The sequence below is a fragment of the Cherax quadricarinatus genome, chromosome 44 (genome assembly GCF_038502225.1).
Source record: "Cherax quadricarinatus isolate ZL_2023a chromosome 44, ASM3850222v1, whole genome shotgun sequence".
Taxonomy (NCBI): domain Eukaryota; kingdom Metazoa; phylum Arthropoda; class Malacostraca; order Decapoda; family Parastacidae; genus Cherax; species Cherax quadricarinatus.
Window position 1 is genome coordinate 29,033,485 of NC_091335.1, and position 22,823 is coordinate 29,056,307.

Genomic DNA, 22,823 nt, shown 5'->3' on the forward strand with positions numbered 1-22,823 from the left:
TATGGATATGATACTGCAGAATTTTCATGGTAATAGCTAGAATAAATGGAAAAAACTGGTTCTACAATTTTTTTTTTTAAATCAATACAAAAAAATTAAACTGTGTCAGTTGTATTTTTCTTACTAATGAAAATATGAAGTAATATAATATTTATTCTTTTTTCAATTAAGATTTTTAAAACTGTGAATGAAAATAAATCAAGTACAATATTTGAGAGGGATGTTGATGAACATCAAGGTAATGACTTGATAAATGACTTTGATTCCTCCATAAATAATGATAATACTTTAATAATAATAATAATAATAATAATAATAATAATAATAATAATAATAATAATAACATAATAATAATAATAATAATAATAATAATAATAATAATAATAATAATAATAATAATAATAATAATAATAATAATAATAATAATAATAATAGTATCTTTATTTCTACATGTACAAGGTATACAGACCATAGCTGACATCAGTGACATACTACTATATAGAAAGCCGCTTGTTATGCTGAGCATTTCCCGCAAATTAAGTCAGTTTCGTTTCAGGATGTGACCCACACCAGTCCACTAACACCCAGGATGTGACCCACACCAGTTCACTAACACCCAGGATGTGACCCACACCAGTTCACTAACACCCAGGATGTGACCCACACCAGTTCACTAACACCCAGGATGTGACCCATACCAGTCCACTAACACCCAGGATGTGACCCACACCAGTCCACTAACACCCAGGATGTGACCCAGACCAGTCCACTAGCACCCAGGATGTGACCCACACCAGTCCACTAACACCCAGGATGTGACCCACACCAGTCCACTAACACCCAGGATGCGACCCACACCAGTCCACTAACACCCTGGATGTGACCCACGCCAGTACACTAACACCCAGGATGTGACCCACACCAGTCCACTAACACCCAGGATGCGACCAACACCAGTCCACTAACACCCAGAATGTGACCCACACCAGTCGACTAACACTCAGGATGTGACCCACACCAGTCCACTAACACCCAGGATGTGACCCACACCAGTTCACTAACACCCAGGATGTGACCCACACAACTCCACTAACACCCAGGATGTGACCCACACCAGTCCACTAACACCCAGGATGTGACCCACACCAGTCCACTAACACCCAGGATGTGACCCACACAAGTCCACTAACACCCAGGATGCGACCCACACCAGTCCACTAACACCCAGGATGCGACCCACACCAGTCCACTAACACCCAGGATGCGACCCACACCAATCCACTAACATCCAAGATGTGACCCACACAAGTCCACTAACACCCAGGATGCGACCCACACCAGTCCACTAACACCCAGGATGCGACCCACACCAGTCCACTAACACCCAGGATGTGACACACACCAGTACACTAACACCCAGGATGTGACCCACACCAGTCCACTAACACCCAGGATGCGACCAACACCAGTCCACTAACACCCAGGATGTGACCCACACCAGTCCACTAACTCCCAGGATGTGACCCACACCAGGCCACTAACACCCAAAATGTGACCCACACCAGTCCACTAGCACCCAGGATGTGACCCACACCAGTCCACTAACACCCAGGATGTGACCCACACCAGTCGACTAACACCCATGATGTGACCCACACCAGTCCACTAACACCCAGGATGCGACCAACACCAATCCACTAACACCCAGGATGTCACCCACACCAGTCCACTAACACCCAGGATGTGACCCATACCAGTCCACTAACACCCAGGATGTGACCCACACCAGTCCACTAACACCCAGGATGTGACCCACACCTCTCCACTAACACCCAGAATGTGACCCACACCAGTCTATTAACACCCAGGATGTGACCCACACCAGTTCACTAACACCCAGAATGTGACCCACACCAGTCCACTAAAACCCAGGATGTGACCCACACCAGTCCACTAACACCCAGGATGTGACCCACACCAGTCCACTAACACCCAGGATGTGACCCACACCAGTCCACTAACACCCAGGATGTGATCCACACCAGTCCACTAACACCCAGGATGTGACCCACACCAGTCCACTAACACCCAGGATGTGACCCACACCAGTCCACTAACACCCAGGATGTGACCCACACCAGTCCACTAACACCCAGGATGCGACCAACACAAGTCCACTAACACCCAGGATGTGACCCACACCAGTCCACTAACTCCCAGGATGTGACCCACACCAGTCCACTAACACCCAAGATGTGACCCACACCAGTCCACTAACACCCAGGATGTGACCCACACCAGTCCACTGACACCCAGGATGTGACCCACACCAGCCCACTAACACCCAGGATGTGACCCACACCAGTCCACTAACACCCAGGATGTGACCCACACCAGTCCACTAACACCCAGGATGTGACCCACACCAGTCCACTAACACCCAGGATGTGACCCACACCAGTCCACTAACACCCAGGATGTGACCCACACCAGTCCACTAACACCCAGGATGTGACCCACACCAGTCCACTAACACCCAGGATGTGACTCACACCAGTCCACTAACACCCAGGATGTGACACACACAAGTCCACTAACACCCAAGATGTGACCCACATCAGTCCACTAACACCCAGAATGTGACCCACTCCAGTCCACTAACACCCAGGATGTGACCCACACCATTCCACTAACACCCAGGATGTGACCCACACCAGTCCACTAACACCCAGGATGTGACCCACACCAGTCCACTAACACCCAGGATGTGACCCACACCAGTCCACTAACACCCAGGATGTGACCCACATCATTCCACTAACACCCAGAATGTGACCCACACCAGTCCACTAACACCCAGGATGTAACCCTCACCAGTAAACTAACACCCAGGATGTGACCCACACCAGTCCACTAACACCCAGGATGTGACCCACACCAGTCCACTAACACCCAGGATGTGACTCACACCAGTCCACTAACACCCAGGATGTGACACACACCAGTCCACTAACACCCAAGATGTGACCCACATCAGTCCACTAACACCCAGAATGTGACCCTCTCCAGTCCACTAACACCCAGGATGTGACCCACACCATTCCACTAACACCCAGGATGTGACCCACACCAGTCTACTAACACCCAGGATGTGACCCACACCAGTCCACTAACACCCAGGATGTGACCCACACCAGTCCACTAACACCCACACCAGTCCACTAACACCCAGGATGTGACCCACATCATTCCACTAACACCCAGAATGTGACCCACACCAGTCCACTAACACCCAGGATGTGACCCACACCATTCCACTAACGCCCAGGATGCGACCCACATCATTCCACTAACACCCAGGATGTGACCCACACCAGTCCACTAACACCCAGGATGTGACCCACACCAGTCCACTAACACCCAGGATGTGACCCACACCAGTCCACTAACACCCAGGATGTGACCCACACCAGTCCACTAACACCCAGGATGTGACCCACACCAGTCCACTAACACCCAGGATGTGACCCACACCAGTCCACTAACACCCAGGATGTGACCCACACCAGTCCACTAACACCCAGATACCCATTTTACTTATGAGTGAACAGGGACAGCAGGTGTAAGGAAACACGCGCAATACGTCAACCCTCGGGGGGAATCGAACCCGGACCTCACATTGTGAGGCGAGAGCTTTGGTAGATAAAAAACAACGTACTTTGTACTTTTAAATGGAATAATCTTTTCTTACCACCAGTTTTTGGCTTCAAGTTGCTTAAAATTTATGTTCAAACATTAAAGCAAAAAAAAAAAAAAAAGGGGGAACTGGCCAGTTAAAAAAAAATCAGTACCAATGTAAAATTGTTATCTGGCGAAAAAATAAAATTTATAATAAGTCTAATTAAAAAAAAAACGTAAAAAATAAATAATAATTGAATTATTAAAAGAATAAATCTATTTTTTTTATATAATTTTCTTTCTTTGTAGTAAAACCTAAAAATGGTTGCAATTGACCATAATTTTTAAAAGGGTGGACCGGTAAGCCAGTGGAAGGCCTCGGTCAGATGACCAAAAGCTCCAACGGCGGGTCATCATCTAAGACCCGCGTCAGTAAACACCTGTGCTGTTTCCTGACGAACCTTACCTAACCTAACCTTTGTAGTCAAAAGGCTCTTGATGCAAAGAAATGGACTTTCCCTCCTTATTTCCGTTGGGGTCCCCCAGGATGCGACCCACACCAGTCGATTAACACCCAGGTACCTACTTCCTAGGACCTAGATGAACAAGACAACATGTGTAAGGAAACGCGTCCAACAGTGGCGTACAGATGCCTGGTGATGCCTCTAATACTCAAGTATAAGGCCTAGTGCTGAGAAATATTATGAGAAAGGGAGATATTTTGAATATATAAACACAGGTGAAAGATGAAATACACATTTTAATTTAAATGTAAATCAACCAAACCATTCCCCGGCCGGGATTGAACCCGCGGTCAGAGAGTCTCAAAACTCCAGCCCGTCGCGTTAGCCACTAGACCAGCTAGCCACAATAAGATTCATCCAACTAGGTATATTTCTACACCATAGGAAGGTTAGCACAGGCACCACTGTGACCACAAATGCAAGTTTTTACAGACGAATCTCCAGCTAGCGTGGCCGTGACGAACTCTAGCTCAAGTCCCTTCACTGCCGTCAACATGACTCAAGAAATCGTAATGACACGATTGCAAACAAACCATACCCCCGGCCGGGATTGAACCCGCAGTCAGAGAGTCTCAAAACTCCAGCCCGTCGCGTTAGCCACTAGACCAGCTAGCCACAATAAGATTCATCCAACTAGGTATATTTCTACACCATAGGAAAGTTAGCACAGGCACCTCTGTTTACCTGGAGTTTACCTGGAGAGAGTTCCGGGGGTCAACGCCCCCGCGGCCCGGTCTGTGACCAGGCCTCCTGGTGGATCAGAGCCTGATCAACCAGGCTGTTGCTGCTGGCTGCACGCAAACCAACGTACGAGCCACAGCCCGGCTGGTCAGGAACCGACTTTAGGTGCTTGTCCAGTGCCAGCTTGAAGACTGCCAGGGGTCTGTTGGTAATCCCCTTTATGTATGCTGGGATGCAGTTGAACAGTCTCGGGCCCCTGACACTTATTGTATGGTCTCTTAACGTGCTAGCCACACCCCTGCTTTTCATTGGGGGGATGTTGCATCGTCTGCCAACTCTTTTGCTTTCGTAGTGAGTGATTTTCGTGTGCAAGTTTGGTACTAGTCCCTCTAGGATTTTCCAGGTGTATATAATCATGTATCTCTCCCGCCTGCGTTCCAGGGAATACAGGTTCAGGAACCTCAAGCGCTCCCAGTAATTGAGGTGTTTTATCTCCGTTATGCGCGCCGTGAAGGTTCTCTGTACATTTTCTAGGTCAGCAATTTCACCTGCCTTGAAAGGTGCTGTTAGTGTGCAGCAATATTCCAGCCTAGATAGAACAAGTGACCTGAAGAGTGTCATCAAATGCAAGTTTTTACAGACGAATCTCCAGCTAGCGTGGCCGTGACGAACTCTAGCTCAAGTCCCTTCACTGGTTTGTTTGCAATCGTGTCATTACGATTTCGTGAGTCAGTTAAATCAACCAAATTTATTAAGTTCTTTCTTGTAGGTCGAGTACTTTTTTTTATTATAATTATCATAATATTAAGTTATTTCCCCAAAATGATTCCTCCTGTCATAAAACACTTGAACTATTTCACTTTTTACAACACCTGTGATAAATTATTTTTCAAGACCTGAGATATGTTTATATTAGTTTCAGTTTTGAAAATGATCTTTCACAACTTGCGACTGAAAATGAGACTGTAAGCAGTAATCTGTATGAAAAACAGCGTTGGAAAGACATTTCTGGAAATGAAAGAAACCATACTGAAAAGTTTCTGATAACCAGTAATAGATTTTAGATTTTGCTACCGAAGTGGCTAGTTTATTGTGCCGCCCATATCCATCCTGTGGACGGTATCGCAAGAGCATATGGATACACAAAAGGCCTAGGAACTAGGCCCCAAAGGGTTAACAGGAATAAATATGGATTTATATCTACATATCTATAGTTCAATTATCTGTTACAAGCGAATTTAGGAAATTTGCTTAGTATATCTGGTATCTTATTTTCATTAATAAGATATCTTGACATGTCACATAGGTTATTATACTGTCTGTCTTTGTATTCCTCAATAAGTGGACAATTAAGCACATACTGTTCAAGACAGTGACCATATGCCTGATCACATAATTTGCATTTAGTTTGATCATTATCTGTGTGTCTCCCAAACTGCCAGAAGTACTTGTAACCAAGCCTAAGCCTGGCCACTACAACATCAGTCAGTCTGTTCACATTGCAAGTTGCTCCATAAACATACTTATCTACGTTCATGTTATCATAGTGGGTTATAGATCTACTCAGGCTTCTAACTGCATTCCTATAACAATCATTTTCATTATTTACTTCTCTCCTAATATTATTCCTAATGCTAGACACAGTTATACCAAAGTTATATTCTACATTCTCCTTCTGGGTACTCTTCTTGGCTAACATATCAACTTTATCATGAAGGAGTAATCCAATGTGTGATGGGATCCATAGCAATTGTACATTAATTCCTTTGTTTACCTGGAGTTTACCTGGAGAGAGTTCCGGGGGTCAACGCCCCCGCGGCCCGGTCTGTGACCAGGCCTCCTGGTGGATCAGAGCCTGATCAACCAGGCTGTTACTGCTGGCTGCACGCAAACCAACGTACGAGCCACAGCCCGGCTGGTCAGGAATCGACTTTAGGTGGTTGTCCAGTGCCAGCTTGAAGACTGCCAGGGGTCTGTTGGTAATCCCCCTTATGTATGCTGTGAGGCAGTTGAACAGTCTCGGGCCCCTGACACTTATTGTATGGTCTCTTAACGTGCTAGCCACACCCCTGCTTTTCATTGGGGGGATGTTGCATCGTCTGCCAAGTCTTTTGCTTTCGTAGTGAGTGATTTTCGTGTGCAAGTTCGGTACTAGTCCCTCTAGGATTTTTCGTGTGTATATAATCATGTATCTCTCCCGCCTGCGTTCCAGGGAATACAGGTTTAGGAACCTCAAGCGCTCCCAGTAATTGAGGTGTTTTATCTCCGTTATGCGCGCCGTGAAGGTTCTCTGTACATTTTCTAGGTCAGCAATTTCACCTGCCTTGAAAGGTGCTGTTAGTGTGCAGCAACATTCCAGCCTAGATAGAACAAGTGACCTGAAGAGTGTCATCATGGGCTTGGCATCCCTAGTTTTGAAGGTTCTCATTATCCATCCTGTCATTTTTCTAGCAGATGCGATTGATACAATGTTATGGTCCTTGAAGGTGAGATCCTCCGACATGATCACTCCCAGGTCTTTGACGTTGGTGTTTCGCTCTATTTTGTGGCCAGAATTTGTTTTGTACTCTGATGAAGATTTAATTTCCTCGTGTTTACCATATCTGAGTAATTGAAATTTCTCATCGTTGAACTTCATATTGTTTTCAGCAGCCCACTGAAAAATTTGGTTGATGTCCACCTGGAGCCTTGCAGGGTCTGCAATGGAAGACACTGTCATGCAGATTCGGGTGTCATCTGCAAAGGAAGACACGGTGATGTGGCTGACATCCTTGTCTATGTCAGATATTAGGATGAGAAACAAGATGGGAGCGAGTACTGTGCCTTGTGGAACAAAGCTTTTCACCGTAGCTGCCTCGGACTTTACTCTGTTGACTACGACTCTCTGTGTTCTGTTAGTGAGGAAATTATAGATCCATCGACCGACTTTTCCTGTTATTCCTTTAGCACGTATTTTGTGCGCTATTACGCCATGGTCACACTTGTCGAAGGCTTTTGCAAAGTCTGTATATATTACATCTGCATTCTTTTTGTCTTCTAGTGCATCTAGGACCTTGTCGTAGTGATCCAATAGTTGAGACAGACAGGAGCGACCTGTTCTAAACCCATGTTGCCCTGGGTTGTGTAACTGATGGGTTTCTAGATGGGTGGTGATCTTGCTTCTTAGGACCCTTTCAAAGATTTTTATGATATGGGATGTTAGTGCTATCGGTCTGTAGTTCTTTGCTGTTGCTTTACTGCCCCCTTTGTGGAGTGGGGCTATGTCTGTTGTTTTTAGTAACTGTGGGACGACCCCCGTGTTCATGCTCCCTCTCCATAGGATGGTAAAGGCTCGGGATAGGGGCTTCTTGCAGTTCTTGATGAACACGGAGTTCCATGAGTCTGGCCCTGGGGCAGAGTGCATGGGCATGTCATTTATCGCCTGTTCGAAGTCATTTGGCGTCAGGATAACATCGGATAGGCTTGTGTTAACCAAATTCTGTGGCTCTCTCATAAAAAATTCATTTTGATCTTAGACTCTCAGTCTGGTTAGCGGCTTGCTAAAAGCTGAGTCATATTGGGACTTGAGTAGCTCACTCATTTCCTTGCTGTCATCTGTGTAGGACCCATCTTTTTTAAGTAGGGGCCCAATACTGGACGTTGTTCTCGACTTTGATTTGGCATAGGAGAAGAAATACTTTGGGTTTCTTTCTATTTCATTTATGGCTTTTAGTTCTTCCCGCGATTCCTGACTCCTATAAGATTCCTTTAGCTTAAGTTCGATGCTTGCTATTTCTCTGACCAGTGTCTCCCTACACATTTCAGATATATTGACCTCTTTTAGCTGCTCTGTTATTCTTTTCCGTCACCTGTAAAGGGAGCGCCTGTCTCTTTCTATTTTACATCTACTCCTCCTTTTTCTTAGAGGAATAAGCCTTGTGCATACATCGAGTGCCACCGAGTTAATCTGTTCTAGGCATAAGTTGGGGTCTGTGTTGCTTAGTATATCTTCCCAGCTTATATCGGTTAGGACTTGGTTTACTTGGTCCCACTTTATGTTTTTGTTATTGAAGTTGAATTTGGTGAATGCTCCCTCGTGACTAATCTAATTATGTCGGTCTGGGGCTCCGCGCATACATGTCTGAACCTCAATAATGTTGTGATCTGAGTATATTGTTTTTGATATGGTGACATTTCTAATCAGATCATCATTGTTAGTGAAGATGAGGTCTAGTGTATTCTCCAGTCTAGTAGGCTCTATTATTTGCTGGTTTAAACTGAATTTTGTGCAGAGATTTGAAAGCTCGTGTGAGTGTGAGTTTTCATCAGAGCTGCCTCCTGGTTTTATTACTGCAACAATATTATTTGCTATGTTCCTCCATTTTAGGTGCCTTAAGTTGAAATCCCCCAGGAGCAAGATGTTGGTTGCAGGAGCTGGAAGATTTTCCAGACAGTGGTCAATTTTTAACTGCTGTTCCTGGAATTGCTGGGATGTTGCATCCGGAGGCTTGTAGACTACCACAATGACTAGGTTTTGGTTCTCGACCTTTACTGCTAAAACTTCCACTACATCATTTGAGGCATTAAGGAGTTCTGTGCAAACAAGTGACTCTGCAATGTACAAGCCAACCCCCCCCCCTCCCTTCCCTTTTGCCTGTTCACTCTGTCACATCTGTGTAGGTTTTAACCTGGGATCCATATTTCGTTGTCCAAGTGATCCTTTATATGGGTCTCAGTGAAAGCCGCAAACATTGCCTATGCCTCTGCAAGCAGTCCACGGATGAAAGGTATTTTGTTGTTTGTTGCTGGCTTTAGACCCTGTATATTTGCCAAGAAGAATGTCATCGGACTGGTGGTATTGTTGGTACTGGGGGGGGGGATTTTTTTTCCGGCATTAATATCTGTGTCTGATGGTTTGGAGTGGAGGCCATTGACTGTCGTTCCACTCCAGGAATGACTGGATTTGGTGTACGATTTCTGCCATTTCCTGCCAGTTTTTTTTCCTTCCTGGCACCAGAAAACCTCTCCCTCTTGAGTGGCTGTGGTTACCCAGGTTTTCCCATGGTCTGGATGTTTTGCATCTTTTTGTCCCCTTTAGATGGTGTGCCTGGCAATTTAAGTTATAGCACAGTCTTTCCTGTACTGAAGAGTCAGTGGCCAGGCCTCACACACCTTTTATTGTACAGCAATAAAGGAATGGAACAGACTGCCCGCACATGTTCAAGAAGAGTGCCAAAAGGTGTCTGATGCATGTAGCTACAGAAAGGGAGGGGAATGATTTTCTATTTTTTAGCTAACATTCGTGTAAATTTTACATTATTCCTAGTAATAACCCTCATATTGTACATAGTCTTAATGACCTTGGTGTAGTAGATAGTCTTTTTAGTATGATAATAAGATGTTATCTTCATTATGTTTGGTAGCAGAGCAGATGAACAAATTAACATTAAGATTGACAACACTCTAATTACCAGAAATAATGGGGGCAAATTCCTAGGCTTATACCCTGACAACAACGTGAATTTCAGCACCCATATCCAGCATATAACCAAAAAAGTATCCAAAACGGTTGGGATCCTCTCCAAGATACGATACTACGTGCCTCAAAATGCCCTTCTCACACTATACCACTCACTTATTTACCCATACCTCACCTATGCTATTTGTGCTTGGGGATCAACTGCAGCAAGACACCTAAAGCCAATAATAACCCAACAAAAAGCTACAGTAAGAATAATCACTAAATCCCATCCCTGGCAACACACCCCCACCCACTCTTCATAGACCTAAACTTACTCTCTGTTCAGTACATCCACACTTACTACTGTGCAATCTACATCTACAGGGCCTTAAACTCTAATATCAACCTTGACCTAAAACGCTTTCTTGATAGTTGTGACAGAACCCACAGGCATAACACCAGACACAAACATCTCTACGACATTCCCCGTGTCCGACTAAACCTTTAAAAAAATTCAATGTATGTCAAAGGCCCTAAAATCTGGAATACCCTACCTGAGAACTCTAGAACTGCAGACACATTCATCACCTTCAAAACTACCATTAGAAAACATCTTATCTCCCTGATACACCCTGTCAACTAACTACACGAATACCACCTGGTGGTTCACACTTACACTCACTGACTCATTTGACCATAAACAGAAATATTAATCTCAATATTAAAATAATGAATCCTGTGATACTCCAATACTGAAACTATGTACTGTGCCAAAACAAAAGCATTTACATTGCTAAACTCACAAACTAGTATTTAGTCAGCCATAATACCAACTTACCTCATAATTTGTAGTATTTTACAATTAAGAATAAAACTAAGTCTGCCCGAAATGCCTAGCCATGCTAAGTGTTCTAGTGGTACACTCTGTAATCACTATTTTACTACATGTAAACCACACAATAACCAAATTTCTGTAAACTCAGCATTGAATTTGAATTTGAATTTGAATTGTAGAATAATACGAAAATATTATAACCTTTATATTATAATAATAAGGTAAAAGGACCAAAATGGAAATAAGTCACTGTCTGACTTTTTTGGGTTATCCTAGGTTCTCTACACATATGCTGCTATGCATGATAATTCTGTGTAACTGTATTTGTGTATACCTGAATAAACTTACTTACTTACTTACTTACTTACTTAAGAGGTACACATTTCAGGGTGAAGAAGCTTACAGGAAGGGAGTTTGCATTTTCCTGTTGTCATATGGGCACGGCATTTTCTAGGGTGGTCATAGTTGCACGTCCCGTCTGTTTTTCCAGATTTCTCATGTCTGCAGATACCAAGTGCATAGTATGTGCACAGGCTTGGTTTCCGTTTGCCTTGGGTTTCTGTGACTGTATTCCCTGTTTGTGCATGTTTACCTGTCTTATTCCTATCCTCCCTAGCACCAACAATGGAGCTCCCACCAGTTGTTTTTGGTAATATATCCTCACTATTGCTAGTGGAGTCCTCTTGTTTGCTATTTCCTGTGGTATTTCTAGTTTGCAATATTGGTTTTATCTTATCTTTGACTACACTTGTTTCCCCACTACGGCTCCTGTCCCCTATGAGGTCATTTATATGTATTCCTTCCTGCGTATAGTTCCCGACTACCTGGACAAAATCTCCAGCTTCACCATTACTGTCTCCCAGGACAGCACCTCCAGCTTCACCATTACTGTCTCCCAGGACAGCACCTCCAGCTTCACCATTACTGTCTCCTACGACAACACCTCCAGCTTCACCAATACTGTCTCCCAGGACAGCACTATCAGCCCCACATTAACTGACTACCAGGGCATCACATGATTTTTGAGCATCTATACCTGGCTTCACCAATGAGCATGTTGTTGGAGTCATTATATGAGTTAAAAGCATTCAGTGATGACATAGAATCAGTAATGATGATAGAGTCAAGCTCAGTGTCATAAGTTAGCTTTAGCGTCATTAGGATTGTAAACAGTTCAGTTTGCAATGTAGGCGCCCAGTTGTTAATTCTTATGCCTAGTTCAACAAGTTGATGATCGTTCTTAACTAGGGAGGTGGCAACAAGAGCAGATGCAGCCCTGCCAGAAGACTCCTATTTAGATCGATCAGTGTATATAACTTGTGATAACTTATTACTACCAGCTAGGCGAGAAATTTCTTCTTGAGTAGTTGCTTTAACAAGTGATTTAAGGAAGGGATAACTAGCAATGAGCTTCTCTGGAGGGACTTGCAGGTATGTGATATTAAATAAACACATCTTCCATGGAGGGGTGAAATGCTCTTGTTGTCTACAGTGATACAGTTCATGCAGGTTGTGAAACTTAATGCAATTCACGTTTTCACAATCCATTTAGATCTGTGTGTATTTACTTCTAGACACTTAGTAAGGTTCATTGTGACAGTGTCTGGTTCATTTCTTAACATTCTAATACCGAGTACAGTGTTAATCTCAACAGTCCTATCACTGATACTAGAAATATCAAGCTCCTTCCTCATATTAAGAACCTTTGTAGATTTGGGACAACCAAGAATAATTCTGAGAGCTTCATTTTGCATTAACTCCAAAGGTCGGAAGGAACTTTCTCTAGCTAATATCAACAGTGATCGTATACTGTTGAGGGTAGCGCAAGAGCTCTCAACAATAAATATACGAGATATTCATAGCATTACATTTTCTATCTCAAAGACGCATGAGAAAAAACGGAAAGAATATTCCGAGATTAACGCTTATATTCTTAAAAACAATTTCTTCCCTGTGGCTTCACCTCTTACTACGTCCCACGTAAATATTTCAGTAAATATCACCAAAAAAACTAGTTAAACGTAGTTGCATCCGTTCTACAGCTATTCAGACATGATGGATGCTCCACCTACCCCGCTGCCACTGAAGTGATACTCCACAACATTCACCCATCACCCATCTCCTACTATTCACCCGAAGCCACAGCCAATGGACAAGGGTCAGAGCAATAAAAGAAGATCCAGTAACCAGCTAAGGAATCCTAACATCAAAGGTGAGAGCAGTAATAACACGAGGAAAACTTGTGGTACTGGCAGCCAGGACACAACCCTCATCACCCACCGGCACCACCACAACACACGACAGACAACAACAAACATGGCCGCCGCCACAGTCCAAGATAACTCCTTCCCAGTATTTGATGTCAAGAAGATCACCGACCCAGAAATAGCTAAACTCCTTACGATTCAGAACCAAACGATCACCAAACTAACTCAAGAAATGCAGGAAGTAAGGGCTAGCAATGCAGATTACCTCAACAAGATCACTGCTCTTGAACATAAACTAGACACTCTGGAACAACAAAGCAACACCCACACCCATTCCCTGACACCATCAACACTCTAAAAGACCAAGTCACCCTACTTACTACCAACATTATAGAGGAAAGATCAAGAGTGGACCAACAACTTGCCAATGTCATGGCCAACTTCCAAGACCATAATGACCAACAGCAGATATCTGACGCTGTTGTAGTTAACAGCAAACATCTCCCAGCCACAATCACCCAAGAGACCTGCATGGAGACCACCCTACAGCTTATCAAGGACCACCTTCGCCTTAACATACGTAGTTGTGGAAACTTATTTGGTACCTAAAGTTCCACAGGACAGATGACAGCATGGCCGTAATGGAATGGCTGAGCTGGGTGGCCCTTAAACCCAAATAAACACATTTCTCTCCCTGGGTTGGCGATTGATGGTAGGCACTTATTTATTTATAGATTTACCCTTCAGGGAAGGAGTAGGTAGTTTTACTGTTAGTATATTAATATTAGGTTTACTAAGGCAACTGTAGACAATAATAATGTAGACCTAAGACCTTAACATAGGTAGTAATAGGCCGATAATGTAGGCAAACACTAGGATAAGTTAGCTAGGGAGAACTGGCAGCCTTAGTTTGAACGAAGAGACGAAGGTCTGGAAGAGAGACCAGCTCGTTCTTCTCAAGACAGATACCAACTGGACAAGACGTGCCGTGATCAGCAGACGGCGCCCCCACGTGTCTTCACATTCGAGACCTGGGGAAATCTGGTAGAGGCACCTCGATGTACCGTAGATGACCTCCTTCATCAGGCCCATACAGTAAGACAAAACCTCCACTTTATCTCGTAGATTTCTGGCCAGTGTCTGGGGAGAATTGTGAGTGAGTTTGATCTGTGGGCCTGTGTTGCAGCTGGGAGTGCATGCCCAGTAAGTACCAGTGTCTCTCATCTATGTAGAAACTAGTGTCCGTGTCTGCATAGTTGTACTAGGGGATACACACCCCCTTGGATACAGTAATTTCTGAGGTGCAGGCAGGTCACTAATAATGATTGAATATTGCAGGAATTAAGGCTCCCGGTTGCACGTGGTTTCTGAGGGGAAGTCCAAAGGGGCTAAGGCTAAGCTTAGGGAAGTTGAAAATCAGGATATATGCTGCAACACCAAGTAAGTTAGTCCCTTATACGTGCATGCAGGCGAGTTTCTTGCAACATCAATCATTTGTGAAAATCTGTCCTATAAGTCACTTGTGAGGCTGAGGTACCCACCTCAGAGCTCGGTATCAACAGAGTTTGCCAGGGTAGGCGACTCACTTGGAGGCAGTCCACACAAATTTTCACAGCAGTGATGAGCTAAAGAATTGCAAACTGATGGGCTACCAAGCGGGTAAAAAAACAGTGCTGTTAAAATTCCAAACTAGCCTACAGAGAAACAACCTACTAAAAACATCTATTTCTATGAAAACTGATGTTTATGTCAATGAGTGCCTTACCAAAACAAGACAAAACCTTCTTTATCGGCTAAGAAAATTACGCTATGCCCAAAAAATCCACCAGTGCTTTGTGAGGGATGGAAAAATCGCAGTTAGGAAACAGCCCACTGGGAAGAGATACTTCATCTCTACAGAACATGACCTTAAAACATTCCTAAGCGAGGCTGGACTAACAGAATCAGAATAAAGTGCAGATAATACCCACAGTCCACCGTTAGTGCTATATTGTCATAAATTTGTGCCCCCTAAAATTCTAATACCCCAACTACTTTTGATTGTCATTGTTGTATTCAACGACCATTCTACCTCATAGTCTTAATTTGTTTAATATCTACAGAATCTATCTCCTTTTTTACAACTTACCATATCACTGTTCTATCTTATTTTATTATAAACTAACCATAACTTGTCCTGAATAATTCTACCTCACTTTAAGAAATACTCAATTGCCCAATTTTATTCTAAAATCCCTATTATTGCCCAATTTTGCTTTAAACTATATTGACCAAACTTATTGTAAACTTCTTTTATTGACCATTTTTATTCTATACTTTTTTAAACTAGTATTTTCAACTACAACTTTTATATTATCCTGTCAACCATCTTACTAGCATATTATAACCAAGTCATTGACATTTTTATTTTTATCATTTTTTTATTATTCTTTTGCTACCTTAACTTGTATATTTTATCCTGTCAATTTAAATCTAGTTATACTCTAATTCTTGTAAACAACTTATATAAGACCTTAGTGCAATTACAATTGAGAGTCTTGTGCCTTTTTTATATTATTAGATTAAACTCAGTTGTACTATAGCTCATTCTAGCTCAATACATAGTCAATACAAATTCACTATATTAGACCATAGTGTAATTGCTAGTGAGAGACTGGTGCTATTTTTAATTTGTATTTTCACATTATTAGATTAATCTAGTTGTACTATAGCTCCTTCTAGCTCAAAACATAGACTCTACAAAAGTCATTATATTAGACCTTAGTGCAATTACAAGTGAGAGTCTTGTTCTATTTTTAATTTGTATTTTTATATTACTAGTTTATACCAAGTTGTACTTTAGTTCATTCCAGCACAACACATAGACAACATCAACTTCATTATGTGTAGTAGTGACTATACTCTATATGACCAAAATACTCTAGCTATATACTTGTCCAAACTTCCCACCACTACAGATATCAGTACTAGAACTCAACACACAACTCAGGATATAAATAACCATAATTTAAACCTAGAAGATGATTGATCACGTTGACCCTGATCTAAACCTCCATAATCTGACACCCAATCAAAACCTATTGGAAAGTAACTGCCTTTATTACACAGCATCACAAGCCAGCACTATTCTAAACAATGCTAAAAGTCTATCAGTACTTAACTACAACATCACGTCCTTAAGCAAACACTATGATGACCTCCTGGCACTCCTTGAATCACTAAAGACACCCTTCTCCTGCATTATTCTTACTGAGACCTGGCTTAAGCAGGACACAATAGATATCTACCCTCTACCAGGATACACAGCAATTCACAACTGCAGACCAAACTAAGTTGGGGGTGGTATTGCAATCTATTACTCTAACCAATTATCTTGTATTAGCACCACTTGCTTTAGTGATGAATATGGGGAATACATTTTTGCTAATTTTACTGTAAAAAAACCCAAGACACCTATAACAATCGGTGCCATTTACCGGATACCTCACACAAACATCCCAAATTTCAGTGAGAAATTAAAGTCACTAATAACAAACAGACAAATGAATAAGCACCACCTTCTCTTAGCTGGAGTTTTCAACATCAACCTTGGCATACTAGATGATCAGCCTGTAACTGATTTCACCAACAATATGAACAACACACTTCTCATACCAACAATAACTAAACCAACCAGGCTCACTGAGACAAGTGCAACCATAATAGATCACACATGGACCAATATACTAGCCCCCCTTAAATCAGGGATAATCACAGATATCACTACAGACCACTACCCTACCTTCCTCCTGACAAACATTAGTAAACCACCACTTGAATACAACAAAGTCTCATTTAGACTCCATGACGAGGCCTCAATAAGGAAGTTCACAGCTGACCTAGAGACTGTTGACTGGCCTACAGAATTCTCCAAGGCCAATGGTATTGATGACTGGACAGACATTTTTCTTAACAAATTACTTAGCCTATACAACAAACGTTGTCCTATAAAAACGAAACAGATCACAAACAAACGGCTTGGTTGCCCATGGCTAACCAGCACCATTCTGAAATCCATTGACAAGAAACACCAATATGAAAAGCAATATAGAGAGGGCTTAATACACAGAGATATTCTTAAACACTATTCATTAGTTCTCAACAAAGTAATAAAGAAAGCCAAACAACTATACTACTCCAGTAGATTCACAGACACTAGAGGAGACATAAAAAAGACCTGAAAAACACTCTCTCATATTCTAGGGACCCACAAACTGAAAAAACCAAGAATACTGTCCTAACTAATCCTAATGAAACACCACTACATCCCACTGACACAGCTAACAAGATAAACGACTTCTTCTCAACCATAGGATCTAATCTCGCCAATAAAATCCCACATACCAATGCCCATGCCGGGGACTACCTAGATGGGAATTTCCCAAATTCCTTCTATCTTGCACCAACTGAGCCCACGGAAGTCACCGAGATTATAAAGTCACTTAAAAATAACTCAGGGAATCTGTCTCATGTCCCACCATTACTGTACAAGCGAGCGGCCCATGTCCTTTCGCATGCTATTTCATTACTTTTTAACAAGTCACTAGAAACTAGCAACTTCTCGAAACTACTCAAGATAGCAAGGGTTACACCAATACATAAAGGTGGTGACCCTACAGACTTAAACAACTATAGGCCAATATCAAACTTACCATTGCTATCCAAAATCTTTGAGAAACTCGTGCACAGGAGACTACATTCATTAATAACGGCACAAAACTTACTCAACCCCTGCCAATTTGGATTCAGGAAAAATAAAAGCACTGATGATGCAATCATAAAAATGCTAAATCTGCTTTACACAGCATTGGAAAATAAGGAATATCCACTAGGAATTTTTATTGACCTAAGAAAAGCTTTTGACACAGTAGACCACAACATCCTACTCCACAAACTTGACCATTACGGTATAAGAGGCCATGCGCTTGCTTATTTCAAATCTTACCTTACTAATAGGTATCAGTATGTCACCATTAAAGACACAGCATCAACAACACGGCCACTTGATACTGGAGTTCTGCAGGGAAGTGTCCTTGGTCCCCTGCTCTTCCTCATATACATCAATGATCTTCCAAACGTATCCCAACACCTGAAACCCATTCTCTTTGCTGACGACACGACTTATGTCATCTCTCACCCTAATCTTGCCACCCTCAACACCATTGTTAACGAGGAGCTGATCAAAATATCGACTTGGATGACAGCCAATAAACTTATGCTTAACACTGACAAAACCTACTATATTATGTTTGGTAGCAGAGCAGGAGATGCACAAATTTACATTAAGATCGACAACACTCTAATTACCAGACATCCGATGTTATCCTAACTTGACTCTGCCCCAGGGGCAAATTCCTAGGCCTATACCTTGACAACCTGAATTTCAGCACCCATATCCAACACATAACCAAAAAAGTATCCAAAACGGTTGGGATCCTCTCCAAGATACGATACTACTTGCCGCAAAATGCCCTTCTCACACTATACCACTCACTTATTTATCCATACCTCACCTATGCTATTTGTGCTTGGGGATCAACTGCAGCAACACACCTAAAGCCAATAATAACCCAACAAAAAGCTGCAGTAAGAATAATCACTAAATCCCATCCCTGGCAACACCCCCCCCACTCTTCATAGATCTAAACTTACTCCAGAGCTGTTCAGTACATACCAGACCAAACACTTACTACCTGTGCAATCAAGATACGATCTACAAAAGGACCCTAAACTCCAATAATCAACCTTGACCTAAACCCCCCCCACATAGCTTTCCCTGTTCAGTACATCCACACTTACTACTGTGCAATCTACATCTACAGGACCCTAAACTCCAATATCAACCTTGACCTAAAACGCTTTCTTGATAGTTGTGACAGAACCCACAGGCATAACACCAGACACAAACATCTCTACGACATTCTCCGTGTCCGACTAAACCTTTACAAAAATTCAATGTATGTCAAAGGCCCTAAAATCTGGAACACCCTACCTGAGAACTCTAAAACTGCAGACACATTCATCTCCTTCAAAACTACCATTAGAAAACATCTTATCTCCCTGATACACCCCGTCAACTAACTACACGAATACCACCTGGTGGTTCACACTTACACTCACTCACCCATTTGACCATAAACAGAAATATTAATCTCAATCTTAAAATAATGAATCCTGTGATACTCCAATACTGAAACTATGTACTGTGCCAAAACAAAAGCATTCACATTGCTAAACTCACAAACTAGTATTTAGTCACTTAGCCATAATACCAACTTACCTCATAATTTGTAATATTTTAAAATTAAGAATTAAACTAAGTCTGCCCGAAATACCTAGCCATGCTAGGTGTTCTAGTGGTACACTCTGTAATCATTATTTAACTACATGTAAACCACACAATAACCAAATTCTGTAAACTCAGCATTGTAATCCTTATAGAGAATAAACTTTTGAATTTTGAATTTTGAATTCTCCCGGCCCGGGCCTTTTCCAAGTGTTGGCCCAGCCAACGTATGTCACAAGTATGTGTGTGGGGGCACCATTTTCTCTGGACAGAAAGGGTACACCATATTAAAGGAATAATGGGCTAACTACTGTCTCTGTAGTGCGGTCAGCCTCCAAAAACTGATTTATCACCACTGAAATTTCAAAATCACTATCTTATTTCCCTCTCAAATTGGTATTTCTAGTATCAGTGATAGGATTGTTGAGATTAACACTGTACTCGGTATCAGAATATTAAGAAATGAACAGACTCTGTCACAATGAACCTTACTAAGTGTCTAGAAGTAAATACACACATATCTAAATGGATTGTGAAAACGTGCAATTGCATTAAGTTTTATAACCTGCATGAACTGTATCACTGTAGGCAACAAGAGCATTTCACCCCTCCGTGGAAGATGTGTTCATTTAATATCACATACCTGCAAATCCCTCCAAAGAAGCTCATTGCTAGTAATCCCTTCCTTAAATCACTTGTTAAAGCAAATGTTCAAGAAGAAATTTCTCGCCTAGCTGGTAGTAATAAGTTATCACAAGTTATATACACTGATGGATCTAAACAGGAGTCTTCTGGCAGGGCTGCATCTGCTCTTGTTGCCACCTCCCTAGTTAAGAACGATAATAAACTTGTTAAACTAGGCTTACGAACTAACAGCTGCGCGTCTACACTGTTGAACTACATTCGTCCCTCAACCTTTGAGTGGTGAGGACGTGCGCTGCTGCTGCCCCTGGCGTTGATTAGTGGCAGTTATATTTTCACAGCAAGATGCTGGCCAGCCGGAGACGCATCAATACAGTCTGTGTTGAGCTTATCCGTGGGGCTGTGACAGGAACTTCTATGGAGCTGCTACTACGTGCAATCATACGAGATACATATGGTATTGCTAACGAGGAGATATGTGGAGTAGCGCTGAATGGCACGACGATGATCTTTGTCAAGTTTAACTTGGCAAGTGTGTATGATGCGGTGGTGGACAAGTACCAGGAGGTCGCTGTGACCGTGCGACTTCACGACGTATCTCGCCATTACACATGGGTTAAGATTAGAAATGTGCCTTTCGAGGCGGATGATTCTGACATCCGTCTTGCGATGGGTAAATATGGTACAGTACATATGGCCACTGTTGGGAGGTGGGGTACTGGGCCATACGCAGGGATACCCGAAGGAACGTATTCTGTGAAGATGACGTTACGTTACCCTATTCCGTCGTACGTAGTGCTGCCAGAATTTTTCCTTTATGATAAAGTTGATATGTTAGCCAAGAAGAGTACCCCGAAGGAGAATGTAAAATGTAACTTCGGTATATCTGTGTCTAGCATTAGGAATAATATTAGGAGAGAAGTAAATAATGAAAATGATTGTTATAGGAATGCAGTTAGAAGCCTGAGTAGATCTATAACCCACTATGATAACATGAACGTAGATAAGAATGTTTATGGAGCAACTTGCAATGTGAACACTGACTGATGTTGTAGTGGCCAGGCTTAGGCTTGGTTACAAGTACTTCTGGCAGTTTGGGAGACACACAGATGATGATCAAACTAAATGCAAATTATGTGATCAGGCATATGGTCACTGTCTTGAACACTATGTGCTTAATTGTCCACTTATTGAGGAATACAGAGACAGACAGTATAATAACCTATCTGGAGTTTATCTGGAGAGAGTTCCGGGGGTCAACGCCCCCGCGGCCCGGTCTGTGACCAGGCCTCCTTAGGTCAGTGTCCCAGGATGCGACCCACACCAGTCGACTAACACCCAGGTACCCATTTTACTGATGGGGAACATAGACAACAGGTGGAAAGAAACACGTCCAATGTTTCTACTCTGGCTGGGAATCGAACCCAGGCCCTCACCGTGTGAAGCGAGAGCGTTAACCACCAGGCCACCAGAGCCCTATGTGACATGTCAAGATATCTTATTAATGAAAATAAGATAACAGATGTACTAAGCAAATTTCCTAAATTTGCTTATAACAGATAAGTGAACTATAGATACGGAGATAAAATCCCATACATACACCTGTTAACCCTCCTGGGGCCTAGTTCCTAGGTCTTTTGTGTATCCATATGCTCTTGCGCTACCGTCCACAGGATGGATACGGGGTGCACAATAAACTAGCCACTTCGGTGGCCTTCAGCCCCCCTCTGCACACCATTGGCGTCGAATGTTATTACCCCGTCGGAATCGAACCCGGACCAATCCAACAACTGACCATTTTTTTTTTTATTCGCTGGTATTCTCCCGGCCCGGGTCTTTTCCAAGTAGTGGTGACCCGGCCTTGGCTCCCTATCTGGGGAGTGTCTCGAGACGTAAGTCTCCCATGGGAGGAGGTACAAGTACCCCCTCATCATTGGGTCCAACTGTCCCCAGGCCTAGCCACAGTCCCCGCCCTCATGGGGCTCGTAGGGAGAAGCTAGGCCTCTGGTCTGCCATCTGCCCCACCCCAAAGGGGAACCTGACCATGGAACCCAGGTATGGGAGACAGATGGTATGTTGATAAAAATTAATAATATCATTTAATTTATATTATTATTAGTAGTAGTATTATTACTTCTACTACTACTACTAATTATTTAGTGTAATTGAATTCATCGAGATAAATACACAAAGAGATTTATGGATATTAACTTTCTAAAGAAGAAAAGGTTTATGGTGCAGCCTTAATAACATTCGTATAGTGGACAGGTTTCTAGGAAGGTTATTTAGGTACAGGAACACTTAGGTACATTTAATTAACGGTGTCCCGTAACTCGATCGGTAGCGCACTCCGCTCACACACTGAGGTCTGGAGTTCGAATCTCCTCCGGTACGGCTGGAAAAACATTAGGTATGTGTTGCCATAAGACACCTGCTGTCCCCGTCTCTGTTCACCCATCAGTTTAAAATGGGTACCTGGGTGTTAGTTGGC